At 37.5% G+C, this 13,071-nt stretch overlaps 1 protein-coding gene across 3 annotated transcripts in view; it reads right to left on the reverse strand.

Annotated features, from left to right (window-relative positions):
• ZBTB20 (zinc finger and BTB domain containing 20) overlaps positions 1-13,071 on the reverse strand; it is an 891,896-nt gene that overhangs the window by 240,222 nt on the left and 638,603 nt on the right. For all 3 annotated transcript variants that reach the window (XR_009867653.1, XM_062208447.1, XM_062208455.1), the window contains one exon: positions 6,398-6,497. The gene's annotated coding sequence lies outside the window, so the exon portion shown is untranslated. The remainder of the gene's footprint in view (positions 1-6,397; positions 6,498-13,071) is intronic.

Genomic DNA, 13,071 nt, shown 5'->3' on the forward strand with positions numbered 1-13,071 from the left:
TTACAACTTGCTAGAATGATAACAAACCAAAGATAGTCATATATCAAAAGATAAAAAAGAACAAGAGAGTGAGAGAATAAGAAGACCAAGGAAGAATAAAACCACACAAAATGAAAGTAAGATTCCTGAGGTAGGACCACAAACATTTTTTTCACAACAATAAAATTAATTTGACATATCAAAAATTATTAGTATTCATTTAAAACCCCACAGAATATTAGTTTAATAACAAGTTTTGGGACTGGTGTTGTGGCGAAGCAGGTAAAACCTCCACCTGTGGTGCTGGCATCCCATATAGGCACCGGTTCCTGTCCTGGCTGCTCCACTTCCAATCCAGCTCCCTGCTAATGGCTTGGTAAAAACAGCAGAAGATGGCCCAGTGGGGCCCTACCACTCATGTGAAAGACCTGTATGAAACTCCTGGCTCTGGAATTTAGCTAGGCCCAGTGCTGGTTGTGGTGGCCATCTGGGAGTGAACCAGCGGATGGAAGACCTCTTTCTGTCTCTCCATTTAGCTCTGTAACTCTGGCTTTCAAAGTAGATAAATCTTTTTTTTTTTTTTTTAAAGAACATTATTTTTGGCTGCAGAAAAGTAGAAAACACAGGATTTGAAAAATTATTTCTGCCACTTAATAGTTCAAACCTCTTCCCTCAGAGTGAATGTAGCTAATTTGCTCTTATTTCCTACTCCATAAAATGGGAATAAAAATAACTGTAAGGTTGTAGGTAAAGCTCAGTGCCCAGTACAAATAAACACTCAATAACTATAATCCATACTATAATTTTTAAATGATGTACCTGAATTAAAAAGAGGTAAAAATCAAGCACATATTGTTAACTAAAAAAAAAAAATCAATACAATATAATCAATGCAATATAAAATAAGAAAAACAGTCAGACTTAAAAAGATAATCTTTTATGCAGAGGAACAAATCAGTGAACTGGGTCAAAGCTATAGGTTTACTGAAATCAGGTCTGGAATTACACAGAGGTGGCTGAGAGTACGGTTCTTTGAAATAATGGGGTCAATAAGACTCCATGTGAAATGGTGGACTTTATCCTGGCTTAGTACTTCAGCAAAAGGCTGCAAAAACTTGGCCAACTCCTTCCTGGGACCACAGCTTATAAAGGGCTGCAGATCCTGAGATATGGATAAAGACATATGTGTAGCCTCATAGCCACATATTCTTATAAGGAATGAAGCCAAGGGTTGCCACTGTAAGGTTTGGATTGGGATTAAGAACCCAGGGATCCAGAGACAACTGGAAAACCACTAGTCAAGCATGTGTGAATGCAAGAAAGAAGAGGGAAAGAAAAGCAATAGACAGATCAAAATGTCACATGACCAACCTGCAAAATAAAATTCTAAAACATAGCAAGAAATCTAATTTTAAGAAAATCAACCAATAAAATCAGTAACTGGAACATTAACTCCAGATTAATTTGATTTTACAGAATTATCTGACAGTGACCTCAACAGGAGAATGTCTGAGATGCTCAGAAATAAAGCTATCATATCCATAAAAGAATAACTGATTATTAAATTAAAAGATAATCAGTAAAATAAAAATGGGCAGATAAAAATCATAAAAATAATCAGAAATCTTAAGAATGAAAAACAGGTTCATTGACATAAAAGTTCATAGATGGGAAACTTAAGATGAAGCACTTTTAAGGAGAGAATGAAGTGGACTGGAGGATGATGTCAAGGAATTCACTCAGAAAAAAAAATCTCAGAAAGGAAAATACATTTAAAAAATGAAATATGGGCCAGCACTGTGGTGTAATAGACTAAGCCTCCGCCTATGGCGCTGACATCCCATATGGGCTCAGGTTTGTGTTCTGGCTGCTCCTCTTCTGATCCAGTTCTCTGATTATGGTCTGGGAAGGCAGTGGAAGACGGCCCAAGTCCTTGGGCCCCTGCACCTGCATGGGAGACTCAGAGGAAGATCCTGGCTCCTGGCTTTGGATCTGCCCAGCGATGGAGGGTGAACCAGCAGATGGAAGACCTTTCTTCCCTCTTTCTGTCAGTAACTCTACCTCTCAAGTAAGTAAATAAAATCTTTAAAAAAAATGAAATAGAAGTTGAGATATGGTAAATTAAAAATGTGAGAGAAGTTGAGATATTGTAAATTAATAGGAAACCAATATATATCTTTTAATAATTTCAGAAGATGATAGAGATTATGACAAAGCTGAGAATTTTCTAGAATTGGAATCCTGAAATTAAAGAGTGAATCCTGAATTTATGATTGATAATTTAAAAATAAACCCACATCTGACAACATTTCAAAGAAATGATAAGATAAACTTTTAAATACAACAACAAAACTGATGACCTGTAATGGGAAAATCCAGAATCTGAAATTCACTCTTAAAAATAACAAAAATTACTGAAATTAGATGACTAATAATCAAATTCAAGAATATAGAAAAAATTTAAATGGCCTAAAACTGTAAGAAAGTAGAAGGAAGAAAGTACTGCCGATAAAAAAGGAAGCAATGACATACAATTTTAAAAATCAAAATCAAAAGCCACTTCTTGAAAAAAGTAAATGAAATAGAGAAATGCTTAGTAACTAAGAAAAAGAAAAGGTTCAGCATAAAAAATATTAGGAATAAGAAGAGAACATACAGATTAAAAATTGAAAATATCTAAAGAATATATGAATATCTTTAAGCAAATAAATTTGAACTGTGAACTGTTTACTTTTCTTAAAAATATACCAAAATTGATTTAGAAGAAATAGAATTCTTAAATAAGCTAGTAACTGTGGAAGAAATTGAATTGATAATTAACAATCTACTCTAAATTACCTACTCCCTATTGATAAAAAGTACCAAGTTCAGATGATTTTAGATGCAAGTTTAACCAAATATTCAGAATAGGTAAAGCCTATAATAAACAAATTGTTTTGGAAATAGAAAAAATTGAAATGTTTCTCAACTCAAATATTATTTTAAGAGACTAGTATTTCTATGATACCACACTCTAGAGAAAGTTTTCAAAAATAGAAATTAAAGACAAATATCCCTATGCAAACAAACTACATAAAATATTAGTAAATTAAACTTAATGTGTTAAAAGAATACACAGGGCTGGTGTTGTGGCACACAGGGGTAAACCACCACCTGTGATGCCAACTTCCTCCCATTCAGCTCTCTGTTAATGCACCTGGGAAAGCAGCAGAAGATAGCCTGAGTGCTTGAGACCCTGCCACCCACCTGGGAGACCTGGGTGGAGTTCCTGGTTCCTGACTACAGCCTGGACCAATCCCAGTCCTTTGTCTTTTAACTCTGCCTTTCAAATAAATGAATAAATCTTTTTTTTATTTTTATTTTTTGACAGGCAGAGTGGACAGTGAGAGAGAGAGAGACAGAGAGAAAGGTCTTCCTTTTGCCGTTGGTTCACCCTCCAATGGCCGCCGCGGTAGGCGCGCTGCGGCCGGCGCACCGTGCTGATCTGATGGCAGGAGCCAGGTGCTTCTCCTGGTCTCCCATGGGGTGCAGGGCCCAAGGCCTTGAGCCATCCTCCACTGCACTCCCTGGCCACAGCAGAGAGTTGGATTGGAAGAGGGGCAACCAGGACAGAATCCGGTGCCCCGACCGGGACTAGAACCTGGTGTGCCTGCGCCGCAAGGTGGAGGATTAGCCTAGTGAGCCACGGCGCCGGCCAAAATCTTTATAAACACACACACACACACACACATACATACATATATGTAAACCAAATAGAATTTTTTCAAGAATGTAAAATAGGTTTAACATCAGGAAATATACCAATATCACATAAAATATAAACTTATTAGCAGGATACTTTGATAATATTAATGCAGAAAATGAATCATATAAAATTTAACTAGGAGTCTTGATTTAAAACGCTTAGCAAACTATAAATGGGTCAAAGGAACTTCCTTAACAATCATTTTGACTTTCAAAATGTCAAAGAGACATCATTTTTCTAAAACAGTTGCATTGAAGTATGAAACTGAATAGACATTCCTAATATCATTCTTTCTATTCAATACTATATAGAGGCTTAGTAATGCAATATGACAGGAAAAATAAATTGAACACTTCAGAATCAGAATCGTCATTATTTACTGATAATATATATGTATATATATATATACACACACACACACACACGTAGAAAAGTTCAGAAAATTTTATGTTCAGCTGTTTGAAGTAGCAAGAGAGTTCAGCCAATTTCCAAATAAACACCAAAGGTAACCAATGAATGGTACTACGTAAAACAGATCCTGCACAGAACAGCATTAAAGTCTAAGCTGTAAGAGAAGAAATTTAACAAAATAGATTCAAGACCTTTATGGCAAAAATTATAAAATGTTATTATAGAATACGAAGAAATATCTGAGTAAGTATAGGGATATAGTTAATGGATGGAAAGCAAATACTTAAAAATGTCAATTCTACCCTGATTACTTTTTTTTTTTTTTGACAGAGTTAGTGAGAGAGAGAGAGACAGAGAGAAAGGCCTGATTACTTTCTGAAGTTAATCTTGTAACAAGTAAAATTCAGCAAATTTTTTGTGAAATTTGGCCAACTAGCACTAAAATTCATATTGTATAGCAACAGACTAGGAGGAATCAAGACAATTTTAATAGGAAAAAATGTAGTCATCTTACCAAATAATAAGAGTATTATAAAACTCTGGTAATTAAGGGCACTAAGAAATTAAGGCACTATGGTGTTAGCATAGAGAGAGAAAACCCGTCCACTGAATGAAAAAAGATCCTAAAAACAGATTTGATGTAGATGTTGGAGTTACAAGTTATTTGGCCAAAGATGACTAATTCATTCAACGGTGCTGGGATAACTGGGTTATCCCTAAGGACAAATAATAAAATAGGGGGGCATGTAACATACTATAAACAAAACTAAATTCCAGGAAGATTAGAGATTTACATGTAAAAGGCAAAAATTTAAAACTGTTGGAAGAAAATATAGCAAGGTTTCTTTATGACCTTGACATATGGCAGAAGTTCTTAAATGACATAAAAGCACATGAAGGAAAATATTAATAAACTTTACTGCATTAAAACTATAATCTTTGAAAAATAAATGCTACTAAAGACACAGTTAAAAGAGAAATTAGGAAGATATGTGTAAATTTCAACTTTAAAGTCTGAAAATCCAGACTATCACAACTAACACCAAAACCAAAAACTCTCCAAAATAACAATAGCAAAACAACCCAAAAGAAAGAGGGTAAAAATGCAAATAGGCAAAGCACAAGGGAAGCAGTTTAAGTGAGATATTATCTAATCCCCATGATACTGAAAAAATTTTCAACAAGTCTCACCATTCCAAATATTGAGAAACATGTGGAGAAGCTCTCAAATATTGCTACTGAGAATATAAATTGATACTACCACTCTGGAAGAAATTTTGCAATACTTGATAAAGTTTAAAATGCCTATTTGTTAAAGATAACCAATTCCACTTCTATGTATATGCATGGGTAAAGATATTAACTACAACATTGCTTGTATGGGAAACATTGGAAATAATGTCTAATAATGACAGAATCAATCACTAAATTTTAGTTATATGTACAGAGGAATACATGTTTTTTAATAATCCAGAATATATGGCTTACCTAAAATGAATTCATCATGATAAAGTTCAGAGGAATTTTGATTATATTTAAACTTTTATTAAAGCTTTGGAGACTATCACCTTCAAGGGGGTCAGGAAAAACTTCTTAAGTATTGCAAATGTTCTGCACCATGGATTGGGTGTTAAAACACAGCCGTATCCCTAAACTCCCCAAACTACATACCCAATTTGTCTACTTCACTGTTGGTAACTTATAATAGAATAATAAAAGATTAAAATCGGTTCAGTGACAAATGTTCCAAATTATTCAGATTTGTGTTAGCAGAGTATTACCTTGTATTTCATATTATTTTATATATTTTCATGTGTTTGAAATACTTTACATTAAAAACGTGTAAGACAAAGTCCACGGTTTGTCCTAGCTAGAATTAATCGAGGTAAAGGAAAGCATTAACATCATCTTTTCATTGCCCTCACAATAGATCTCAATATTCCAGGGATGAATAAGCATATCACCACCAAACACACAAAGTGATCATTTTTTTTTTCAGTCAAAAGGAAAACTTTCACTTCATTTTTTACTATGAATAGAATCATAGACTTTCTTAAGTGAGTGACCAGAAGCATATATTGCAGATATAGTCAGACATTACAATTACACCAATATCATCAATTTAGGTTTTTGAAAGGATGAAGTGGGGAGAATGTGTTGCCAAGGTCTTTTCTACTATGAATCAACAAGTGATTTGGCATCAAAACTGCTATTTGCTTGTGGGGTTCACCTGTAGTTTCAGGAAAGAAAAGTAGACAATACCTTTTCAGTGCTGCATTTCAAGTTGACCATATGGAAAGCAAGGTTTTATTCCAGCCAATTCTCTTTGTCTCACAGTGTGGAGGAAAAGTGCCAGCCACTGCTACTCTCGCCACCAGCCACGGTACAGATGTTTGGAAAATGCAAAAACAGAAATGAAACAAAAAAACCCCTCAAAAATAAGTTTTGCATAAATGAAAAATAGAGTATATAATTATCATAGCTGCAAAAAGGTAAATGCATATTTTATTTTTTCTCGTGTATGAAACAAAAAGATCCAAACAAACAAAAACATTGATGTTTTGACTTAATCAGTGTTTTGTTGAAACTAACAATTTTAAGAACCAACTCAAACATGGCTAAAAGTGGGAATATAAAACAGATTTCTTTTAATCCGATAAAGATTTCTTTTTACCTCCAAGAATGTTAGAATTTGACCTACTTAAGTGTATACTTATTAAACAAGGAACAGAACTATTTAAAAAAATGTTTTCAGATACCAAAATGGAAATGGATTGTTTCTTTGACATCTTAATAGAGAAAAACAAATTGAAATAAAGATTTCTTATGCTACTCAGATAAAACACAGGTTAGAAGAAATGTCTTCAAACTGTTCAAATGTATATTCTTTAGTTGGGGTAGGCTGGGGTGGGGAGTGCTTAAAAAGTATGAAATCCTAGTTCCTGCAATAGCAAAGACATTGTTAGAGTAAAGCACATCAAGGTTAATTACTAAAATGTAACTGTCTTTGCTTAAAAGAAAACTTTAAAAATGTAACATAACCTATAAGGATATTGCCTGAGTTGGTAGTGAGATCTTAATGTAAGGCCTGGCTCTGCCACAAGCCTCCTGTATGAATTCATTCCCTTAACTGATACAAAACCATGGTCTGATCATCAAACTTCTTTCCAGCTTTAAAGTTTTACAAATCTAGTGAAACTGATCCAGCATAAGACTTTTTTTCTTATTTATCTCCTTAAAATATAATAGACAAATAATCAAATATGCAATAAAATCAATAAAATACTAAACACACACACTCACACATCAGCCATATTTCTGAATAGGAAGAGAGAAGATTTCTTTCTCTATTTTTTTTTTGGTTGCCATTATCTATTCCCTGATGTGTATTTAAAAGAGAGTTCCCATGAAAAAGATTTTTATTTTTTTCTGAATCAAAAATAGCGTATGATTTCTTTGCCATTAAAGTTCTATTAAGAAAGAAAACAAAAAAATCATTATGGAAATCCTATTAAGAACTTTAAAAAGAAAGAAGAAGTCAGTAAAACCCCATTTAAATTTCGAATTGTTCATTCACATATTTTCTTCTGCAGAACTTTATGTGCTGCCTCAAACTGTCTTCATTTCCTTTCCCAGGGACAATATCCTCAACTGTGTGAAAAACAGGACCCTCTTCTCACACCCTTTCCACCTGTCCTGAAGTAGTTAGTTGTTCAACAAAGCCAAGGTATAGATTATAGCCTGAGATACTGGGGATGGTAGCAAAACCTTTCACCTAGGAGACAGTACTCTGGTCAATCAGCCAGGTCTAAAAGAAAGTCAAGCCCTACCATGACTTTGGCAAGAAATCTGGTTCTCATGGCTGAACAATAATAATCATTTTCACACGAGGCTTTTTAAAATGAAACTACCTAGGGTACCAGCCAGAAAATAAACTGGAGAATATGAGTTTTCCATGTCAGTATTTAAACCAGACAAGACACTATCAGTGCATCTATAAACAGAGGCCTAAAGAGAATATGAAGCACGTAACACCTTGGTGAGGGCCAGAAGCTCAGCTTTATGCAAAGGCCAAAGTCTTAGGGCAAATGCTCCACTGTTTCTAGAGTAGATATGCCTATGGCACCAACACAAGCAGAAAGCTGGGCAGGGGACAGGAGACAGGCAAGGCTCCTATTACAGGCTCTGGCTGGGCTCTGTATGCTGATAAGGCTTGGGCCCACTGGACTGTACCCCTGGGGAACACAAGGGTGGGTCCCATATGGGAGGCGGGCTCCTCAGATAGAAAGGCAAGGTCAGAAGTTGCACAGCATGTGAGCACTCCCTGCTGGCAGCCAGGGCTGGAGATGATATGGTTTTGTATGAGACCTGGCTGCCTAAGGTTTCTGTGAGGAGGCTGATGGAGACACTGCACTGTTCATGGGATAAAATCCTACCTCTGATTAGTTTTAGATAGTTCTAGATATTATGCTGAATCAGAAGGAAGTTAGGGTGGACTATCAATAGGAGGAAATGTAAGAGCTGGCAAAAACTTTGTGTATAGCTGATATATACAATTTTCATTGAAGTTTCCTAGCTATTAACAGTCTACAAAGCATACTCAGGTGTGTGCATATGTGTGTGTGCACACATGTGTAGGCGTCAGAGGATGTGGGAGGAAATGAATTTCTGTGCTGTTCATTTTACCCCTGTAAGAGCAATTCATGGGATAGTTCAATGTGTTCACAATCATCCCATCCATAACTCCCATGGAGCTGCATAGGATGCCTATTACATCACCATGCTAAGACAGGTGGTCCTTGTTAATCTGAACAGGCCAGGGACAATAATACTGGTATCTCCTTGGTGCTCACTTCTGTTAGGGTTTTTCTGTATAATAAAATGAAGGTCAAAATGGCAGCCTGCTAAAAGCAGCAGTATTTCAATTGCAGGAATAACTTGCTTGTCATCCACTTGTTAATGCAATAGTCAAACATTTCTGTGACATGTACAGTATCAGCTAACTTCAGCAGATAAAGGGTCTAGAGCAGGAAGATGCTGCAGATGCTTTAGCTCGGAGGAAGGCTTAGCAGAGCCAAAACGTCAGCAGGGCCTGTTTGTTCCATACTTTCCGTCGGGCTCTGTGAAAGAAATGTTAGATTACTGCAATGACAAGTTTGTGACAAGCAAGTCATTTGTGCAACTGGTGCGCTCCTGTTTTTATCTGTTTACCATTCAGACTTGTGAATGCCATTTCAAGCACTTACAGGATTTCTGGCTCCCATTAAGGGGAAATGGTTCCTCCATGTTTAGAATTTTCTGCCTCAAAGAGAATTACGAAGCAATTATTTATCCCTGTGGTTACAGTGTCACACAAAAGCGCTCTTGAGTTGTTTAGTTGGACTCTGAATCATGAAATGGAGTCCTGAGGACTGGATAGCTTGGAGCATCAGAAATTTCTCATCTAGTTTATTGGAATGACTACAAAGCAAGCCTGTGAGAGTCAATAAAATTGTGGCCAGCTTGAAATACCTTGCTCTTTTGCTCTGGGATCATATATCAAGGCCATATGCTTCAAGGCACATAAACTCACTTGTAACAAGTAGATCCTGAGAAGCTAAGGCCTGGCTGTGTCACAGACACTGGCGTGTGATCTAACACATGATAGTTTTGGTGACAAGGACCGCTTTAGCAATTGGGAAGGGAATTTGTGCTGCCTTCTCCCTGTATTCTGTGGGTAACTAGAAGGCCAACACAAACCCAGCAAACATTTAAACTGTGTGGTCAAAAGCAATACTGAAATATAAAATTAACATTTGAAATCCTCCTAAGTTAATGCTTTCATGGCAAAAGAAGACCCTAGCAGATTCGAGGTCAGCAGTTCAAGATCTTCCCTTTAGATCTTCATCTGAGGTAACCAAGTGACCTTTGGAAAGGCATTGTAACCTCCCAAGAGGAGGGTATTAAAGAACTATTCAGTACCTGCTCCTTGTACACCTGACACTGGTGGTCTCAGGGTCAATGTTCTAAGAGGTGAAAAGTACCTCCAGAACTCAAGGAAAGAAACAGTACTCTCTAAATTCCATCGTTGGTACTGAATTTATAAATAATTCTAGCTTTTCACCAATATGGCACTGGAAGCGAAGAACAAAGCTCCTGCCCCTCCTAAAGCTGCAGCTAAAGCAAAGGCCTTGACGGCTATGAAGGCAGTGCTGAAAGGCATCCACAACCACAATAAAAAGAAGATCCACCCATCACCCAAGTTCTGGTGGCCCAAGACACTACACCTCCGGTGGCAGCCCAGATACCCTCGGAAAAGCGCCCCCAGGAGAAACAAGCTTGACCACTAAGCCATCATCAAGTTCCCCTGACCACTGAGTCGGCCATGAAGAAGATAGAAGACAACAACACCCTGGTGTTCATTGTGGATGTCAAGGCCAACAAGCACCAGATCAAACAGGCTGTGAAGAAACTCTATGACGTTGACGTGGCCAAAGTCAACACCCTGATCGAACCTGACGGAGAGGAGAAGGCATATGTTTGACTGACTCCTGATCATTATGCTTTGGGCATTGCTGACAAAATTGGGATCATCTGAACTGAGTCCACCTGGCTAATTCTAAACATGTTTTTTTCACCATAAAAAATAATTCTAGGTATAATTCTTAAAGAACACATTATCATGGTGTTTGGAACCAGGGACCTAAAGACAGTAACTGGCAAAGCAGATCAAAGCTGGAACTGACAGCATCACGGACCTGACAGAAATAATGATGTAAACTGAGGCAGAGGTTGGGTTTGTTACAGAAAATGATAATCGTCCTAGCTGAACAATAATTTTATTGCTACTAATCCTTTGTAAGACACTCATGTGTTACACAATTTACATGTGTAATTTAACCTTTACACAACAGCTCTCTACATTCCCATATCTTTAGATATGGGAACTGAAACTTTTGGACTTATAAACGTCACCATGAATATGGAAGCTACAGAGATTTGAAACCAGGTTTCCCTTACTGCAAAGTGCATATAGTGCAAAGAAGTAAAATCATCTCTACTGCCTTTAGAGGCCTTTTCTCTCCAGTCTATTGAAAAACATTTTAATCTATAAATGTGGAAATTTGAGAATTGGCTAGAAAAGGGCCCAAGAGAAGATGGCTCTAGCTGGCTCTTAGGCCTTGGCGAAAGCTGAGCTTCATCAAGATGTCATTGAGCTTCATCAAGATGTCATTCCTGTCCCCAACCCTGATCTATTCCCACTTTGATGCATTGGGGAGGAGGTGAAAGGGATTCTGACCTAGTCACTATCTGTGTGCAATGAATGCAGCTTCTTTGGCGGCATCTTCTGGTGTCCAGCCAGTTCCTTCCTTTCAGCATGTTCACCCTGCTCTCTGCTCCCCTATTACCCCCAGGGAGCCTCGCTTTGTCACTTGTCTGCGGTTCTTTTCAGGTAGAGGGAAGAGGCGGGCATCTTTTTCCATGACAAGGATCAATGGAATAGTCTAAACTTCAAACTTTGCATAGAATGTATCTTTTGTTCAGTCTTCTGCTTTGTTTCTTTTTAATGATAGCTTTGCCACCAGTCCTATTTGTATGTAACTCAGAGCTATGCAAATCAAATCTGTAAGCAAGACACTGCAGCTACTTCATCTTAGAATGAATATGTGTCCAAGTGGTGGAGAACTCTCTGTGAGCTGCGCTCCTTGAGTCTTGTGTGTCTGATGGCTGCTTTCCTTGTATGGTTGGCAAAGAATAAGTTCAGAGAGCTCTGCATTATAGTCCCTGGGTCCCTGCCCTCTTTTTAGTGTATATTCACAAAGGGTCACCAGTAGTTTTAGCTGGCACAGAATTATATTTTTCATGGTATTACTACATTTTTTTTCACTTCTTGGGATTACCCATACACAGACTTCTTAAAAGCTACTCAGAAAGACCCTGTGCATATAGAATCACAAGCTCACAGGGCATGAGGTGGAGGAGGTGCTTAGTAATGTGTGGTGTGGTCCATCATCTGGTGGGAGAGCCTCTCACATGAGCACTGAGTCTCTGCTGAGCACCACCAGGGCCGTGGAACTCCCAGCCTCACAGGCAGCAAATCTCGTTTCAGGACACTTCTATCTGTACGCCGCACTCCACCTTGTAGTGAATTTAACCTTCCTAAAACTGCCCTCCATTGCTTTTGCTTCTTTCTCATTCACCTTTCAGTCCTGAGAGCTTCAGGTAATTAATAATTTAATGGCTCAATAACCCTTCTGCACGTCACATACCAACAACCAGGTTTAGATTGTCCTAGCTTGTTCCTCTCCCCTCAACCAACAAGAGTTAAATTCCCAGTCTACCTCTCTGACAAGCCTCAAAGAAATGAGTCATGATCTACCCCAGGTCTCACTTCCATCTGGATGTAAGCAGTATTGTGGCAAAGGATGCTTAGTCTCTTTGATTTTCTGTCCTATTCTATGGAAAACCTTTCATGACAACCTCAGGCAGATGTGATTGATATGGCTGTTTATAAGGTGACCAGAAAATTTATTTTGCAAACAGGGACACTTTTGAGGGTGAAAGGGCCTTATGAATGATTATACTAGGACTACAGGCTTCAGCCAGATCTATCCCAGGCAAAAACTATAGCACCTTGCACATACCTTTAATCCAATGCCTGTCTCTTTGCACAGTTATATATTCCAACGTGTTTCTTCCACTGATCAGTGAGCAGTCTTTAGTGACAAAAACAGATTTATATGTGTACTTTCAGTTTCTAGAAAAGTAGTTGGCATGTCTGAAGAGCTCAGTGTATGTCTGAATTGAGGATGCCTTTTTTTCCTAATTACATCCTGGAGACCTCTCCCTTCATTTTATATCAAATATCATCAACACATGTTGGCTTTGTATTTTTGGAAATGAATCAAAAATACTTCACTTAAAACTATAGGAAGGGAATGGTTTGAGTATAATGG

This window comes from Lepus europaeus, chromosome 2 (genome assembly GCF_033115175.1).
Source record: "Lepus europaeus isolate LE1 chromosome 2, mLepTim1.pri, whole genome shotgun sequence".
Taxonomy (NCBI): Eukaryota; Metazoa; Chordata; class Mammalia; order Lagomorpha; family Leporidae; genus Lepus; species Lepus europaeus.